We start from the raw sequence: 6,533 nt of genomic DNA, 5'->3' as shown, positions 1-6,533 counted from the left end.
GAGGAGGACAACTATAGGCATTATGCAAGTTCTTCCTGAATTACTATTTATACCGGTGTACAAACAACTTGAGTATAAGTGTCTTAGAGTAAATTTGAGAAGAAGTGACAAAAAACATACCATACTATAGTCATAAGGTAAGGTAGAATGTGATATAGGAGTAGTAATCTGAGAACAGAGAGGAACAATAAAAAATTTTTCTTCCTTGTGGGTTTGAAGAAAATATGTTGAAGTATATCATCTCCAAGCAAAAATTGCTCACAGTTAAATTGGGCCATGTGGTGGATTAACAATTACCTGAAATTCCTCCTATCCATAGGAGAAGATCTACGTTCCCTCACTTTAAAACATAGTGGACTCTATGACTTCTTTGACCAATAGATTATGGCAGAAGCAATGTTTTACTGGGCTAGTCTACAGAACCAGACCTAAAGAAATCAGCAGCTTCCACTGCCTGTTTCTTGAAAATCTTCATGGGAACGCTGTGTTATTATATGAAATTTGACTACCTCACAACCATCATACTGGAACGGTCACATGTTGGTGCCTTGGTCAACAGATCTGTTCAGCTGGACTCAGTTCTGTTCAGCCTTTCCTATGAAGTTGCCTGTTATGTGAGGGGATGATCTTTAATAATTTCCATGCCACCACACCAATCAGTTGTATAAAACCCACTGACTCAATCATTCCCACATGAAGCAGAAGAGTCTGTTCACAGACTTGCTCCACTTCCTGACCCACAGAATTGCAAGATGAAATGCAATAAAATTGTTGCTTGACACTGCTAAATCTTGGAGTTATTTGTTATGCAGCAATAGATAACAGAACAAGATGACTAAAGATTCTTAGAAGTAGGTCCTTTTTCCCCCTGAAGTTTTATTTGATGTGTGGCATCCTGGGGAGATAGCTTATGAAATCAGATTTTCTAATCTTAAGTCTTTTTCATGATTTCTTCAATGTTTCATCTATAGGAATTCTGCTGGGCTTATTTTTGATCTTTACTTTCCTATTTTGGGGTGGCTGCATGCCAGTCTGAGGACAAGAAATCCTTGTCCAATGGGAATCTAGGACCTACTAGATAAATTCCAACAACTTTTTTTTTTTCCAAACAGGCAATTTCTTCCCAAATATTCCTGCTTCCATGACTGACAACATGTTCAGAGCAGGAGAAATTCCACTTTTATTTTCTTACATAAAAGAGCTGAGACTTTTGAAACAGTATTTAGTTTTACCAATTATACTGATCCTGTTTCACCTTAGGCAAATTACTCAAATTTTCTGAGCAATAGATGTGTTGTAGTCTTCTTCGTCGTCTTCTTCTTCTTTGTCTTCTTCGTCTTCTTCATAAAATGAGAGCAATCTTTATCTTGTTATAAAGTTAGTAACAAGTATAAACATAAAAAGCATGTGCCATAAAATAACTTAGCAATAAATATGACATATAAACATTTAGGATGTAAAGAATTTGACCATTAGAGTAAATTTTTCCCAGGTTCAAGTTCCAATCTGCTTCTCTTTCTGTTCACTTCAATAATTCCTGAATGCCCATCATATTTCAGCTCTGACCCAGTCACTGGAGATACAAAGATAGGTAAGTCACAGATTCTGGCATTGATGAACTCATGGATAGAGGAGGAATTTAGAAATCAAATCAAATAAGTAAAACCATCTAGCTCCACACTTGACGCATTGTAAGGTCTCACCTACACATAGTGTGTTATAAGAACAGAGCACAAAATACAGAAAAGCTACCGAAATGCAGAATGATCAGAAGACTGCCCTATACGCTTGAAGACAAATGACATGAGACAAATCATGTTCTGAAAATCACAGTGAGAGGAGATGTTGAGAACAAGGAAAATGTTGTTAATTAAAATCTAGGCCACAAAAATCCATGTGAATTACATATGCAGAATTAGCATAAGCCCTAGATAGGCATGTTATAAAAGGCTTGGTAGAGAATGCCATTTCTTTTGCTAAGAAGGTTTTTAAAAAGGTAAAACAGAGCAGTTGGTGCCAGCAGAGTGCAGAGTTGCCAAATTGGGCCATTACACCGTGAGAAAATGAAAGTGAAACTAATGAGAGTAAACTCTCAGTAGCCCAGTTACTAACATGAATGTGCACATGTGTGTGTGTTTACATGTGATCTACCACACTCACTAAAGTCAGATAATCTCTACTCTCATAGACAGACAATACCTCCTGGCACATATTCAGCCAAAGGCCTATTACAGGAAAGATGAGGAGCATTACAAGGGAAAACTGAAAAAACAGAAGACAGAATTCTCACTGAGCCCCATCTATACCATCCTCCAGGCCCTTCTTCCAACCTCCTGAATTTCCCTGTTACTTTTCCAGATATAAGAATTCAATGAAGGATATTTAAAAGAAAATGTTATGCTATAGTCACTTATGTTGGCACTTCATTCATGCAGAAGTATGAACTGAGTACTAACTATATTCCCACTGTACAAAATCATGCAAATTATATTTTCAACACAAGTGACTTTCATGAACTATTTTAAGACCAATTACAGCCTTAATAACTTGTGATCCTGAAGCCAAGATTTTTGGAACACAACTAGTTTTGCCTAAAGGAACATTTTATTCTATCTGTGTTCCAGACTTGATAACCAAACTTAAATATGTCTGGTTTTTTTTTTTTTGAAAATGAGATTTATTTAGGATTAGATTAGCAAATACTCTTCCACTATCACAAATCTTGAAAAAAAAATAGAAAATGCATGAATAATTAATTTGGTTATTGTGTTCTGTTAAGTGTCAAAAAAACAGAGGTAAATAATATCTTTTTAAGAATCTTTATAGTTTGGGAGCATAAGTAAATAAATATTTAGATCCTGATTTAAAATATCTTAAGATATTTCTACTTTAAAGATCATTAAAATATTTTAAAGTAAAAAAGGTAATTGAAATATTAAAAGCATAGATAGAAAGCTAAGCTTTAGGATCAGACATGATAATTTTTTTTTAGATATTTCAGTATTTTATTTACTCTATGTTTTTCTGTGGTTTCTAGTTTTCCTATTTAGATATGAAATTCTAAAATATTTTGTATTGATAAAGTTGATTCTGATGCGATTTAAGGAATTTTTTATTCTTCTGAGTACCTATTTAAATTTTTTTTTTGCTTCCTAGGAAAATATTTGTTATTGTATGATCTCAATAAATGTTAAGAATTCAGAAATATAGAAATACATACCTCGAAGATTTATAAGAAAAAATATATTTTGTTTAACTATTTTGAAATACAAGATTTCTGTATTTTCTATTGATGAATCATCTAGTGACTTTTTTGGGGGAAGGGCCGGTAGTAGGGACTGAAACCAGGGGTACTTTACCACTGATCTACATCTCCAGCCCTTTAAATTTTTTATTTTGAGACAGTCTTAGTAAGTTGCTAGGGCCTCTCTAAGTTGCTGAGGCTGACCTAGAACTTGAGATCTTCCTGCCTGAGTGCCTGGAGTCACTGGGATGACAGGCGCATGCTATCATGCCCAGCCAAACTCTTGACTTTTTAACACTGCATATCATTCATCACTGTAACTCATTTGGTATGACAATATTCTATGAAGTTTATATATATATATCACTTGTAGGTGAACACAATACCTTTATTTTATTTTTATGTGGTGCTGAGAATCAAACCCAGTGCCTCATGCATGCTAGGCAAGCACTCTACCACTGAGCCACAATCCCAGCCCCTCCATGAAGTTTTAAATTGAATAAATACTTGAATCCACTAGGGATTGGGAATATGGTGGACAAACTTTGCTCACAAGAAAAATGAAATAAAGCCCAAAGAAAATTTGACTCAGAAAGCAAATCTGCAATCTTTCAGAGATGTCCATTAGTGAGGCTCTATGAAAGGGCATGATCTTTACATTATATAAAATATAATTTCCATGTGTTTTAGTCAGCTTTTTTTTCATTATTGTAATTAAAAGACCTGACAATAACAAATTTAGAGGAGGAAAAGTTTATTTTGGGGTTCAAAGTTTTAGAGGCCTCCATCCATAGATGGCCAACTCCATTCCTCAGGGCCTGAGATGAGGCAGGACATCGTGGTGGAGTATGTCAGAGGAAAGCAGCTGGCAACAAGGTACCCAGGAAGCAGAGAAAGAGAGCTCTGCTCAACAAGGACAAAATATATACCCCAAAGGCATGCCCCCAGGGACCCACCTTCTCCAGCCACCCTCTACCTGCCTACAGTATCACCCTGTTAATCAGGAGATTAAAGTACTGATTGGGTTAAGACTCAGCACACAATTATTTTACCTGTAAACTCCTTGCATTGTCTCACACATGAATTTTTGGGGGATACCACGTATCTAAAATATAACACCATATCATAATTAATCAGTAATAGTGATATCATACTGTATATTTTTAACCTCAGATAGAAATAGTTTTCAGACTCACCTTCTGTTTTTTTGTATTCTAAATTTTTATTAAAAATTGTGGCTGTTTACTACATTGAAGAATAGTGACTAGACAGAGGGAATTACTATGGATCATGCATTGTATATAGAGTGCAGAACATGCAGCTAAAGCAATTACAACATAGTCCCTATGCAATTACGTTTCTGGTATGCTATGGTTGGAATAGGATTTCATTGTGCTTTTCAAAAGTTCATGTGCTAGGACCTTGGTCCTCAGTGTGGTAATGCTGAGAGGTGGTGGAAACTTTAAAGAGATGGCATCTAGTAGAGGTGATCAGGTTTTTGTGGATGCCCTTAGAAGAGATGGATATAGCTCTGGCAGGACCTGGCTAGTTCCTGTGAGAGTGAGTTGTTATTAAGAGTGGGGCTGACCTCTGAATCTCCCAGTCTTGCACTCCTGCCAAAGTGATGCCATCTGACTTGAGGCACTTGCCACAGATCTAACAGAGGCACTTGCCTGATATGAAATTTTCAGGGTTAGAAACTGTGGTCTGAAGAGTCAAAGAAGTATGCCTGGAATCAAGAAGGTTTATTGGGGTATTTTATTACAGAAACAGAAAGCAGACTAGACAATCATATATGACAATTATTTCTTCCTTAAAGAGCTTGGGACCTTTATCCAGAGAATCTCCTAGTCTCTGGAGGACGTTTAGTCAGATGTAGAGTAGACTGGACTCTTTAGGGAGTTATTGCCCATGGAAATAGCCCTCAATCAATAAAGAGTTGGTGAGTAAATATCCCCTTGAATGAAACAACACTAAGAGGTACTCTATGTCTCCCAGAGGAGGTTATGATTCTGGAAAAATCTCACCTAACACAAAATGAATATGTTCTTTGTAAAAGATCAGTGTCTTAGCCCCTTTCAACTCCTACCAATTTTCCCCATCTTGAACTATGTTGACATTTTTATTAGTTTATCTCAGAGCACCTATTGATCACCTTTTTTCATTTCTTTCTTTACACTTTTTTTTTTCTTTTTGGGGGGTAGAGTTTAAAAAAAACACACACATTAAAAGTTATTAACTGTTCTTTTCTCTTCTTCATGGGATGTTTCTTCCAAAAGTATTTTCAATGATGGCTGTATGTGATTAAACTTCTGAGACTTCTTATCTTCTTACCTTCATATTTATTTATCTATTTATTTTTTGTTGTACACAATACCTTTATTTTATTTCTTTATTTTTATGTGGTGCTGAGAATCAAACCCAGGGACTTGCATGTGCTAGGCGAGCGCTCTACCGCTGAGCCACAATCCCAGCCCCTTACCTTCATATTTAAATGATTAGTTTGATTAAAAATTCTAATTCAAAGTTCCTTCAGCACTTTGAAAATATTACTCTGTTGTCCTTGTACTTCTGCTGTTGCTGTTAGAAAGCCTGAAGTCATTTTAATCCTTGCTTTTGAATTCTTATGGATGGTCTTATTGCATCTCCCTGGAAACTTTTCGAGTATTTTTTTTTTCTTGTATATCATTTATTTTCACAATAACTGCAAGATAAAAATGTTCATATTACTAAGATAATACATTTTTTGGCATTCAAAGGCTATATTATTGTTAAGAATAAAACAAGTTTCGAAGGTCACTATAATTTCAATGGCAATTGTGTCAGCCATGGAAGTAGGGATGCCACTTAGATCTCTTCTCAAGAGAAAGCTTGTCACAAAGAGTATAGTGAGTTGACAGCTTCCAACTCTTTCCAATTAGCTCCCTGGAGAGACTAAATGCAACAAGGATACTAGTGACTGAGCATAACAAGAGTACTAGAGTATGGCAATTTCCTCTCAAATTGGAAACTCCTCCTCTACGAATGATCTATGCACTAGAGCTCTCCATTGAGCTGACTGAACTTTTCTTAGAGTTGCACCATAGTCTGAGGCTCTTCCTCTGCAGTCTTCCTTCCTCACTTTCTGAGATGACAGATGTGCATTGTAAACTATAGACTATCTTTGCCTACTCTTGCTGCTCCCTTTTTTCCTTATCTTGCACCCATATCTCCTTGCCTTATTTATTTATTTTGGTATCAGGGATTGAACTCAAGGGTGCTTAACCACTGAGCCACAAGCCAGCACCCT

This window comes from Marmota flaviventris, chromosome 8 (assembly GCF_047511675.1).
Source record: "Marmota flaviventris isolate mMarFla1 chromosome 8, mMarFla1.hap1, whole genome shotgun sequence".
Taxonomy (NCBI): domain Eukaryota; kingdom Metazoa; phylum Chordata; class Mammalia; order Rodentia; family Sciuridae; genus Marmota; species Marmota flaviventris.
This window is presented reverse-complemented; position numbering follows the sequence as displayed.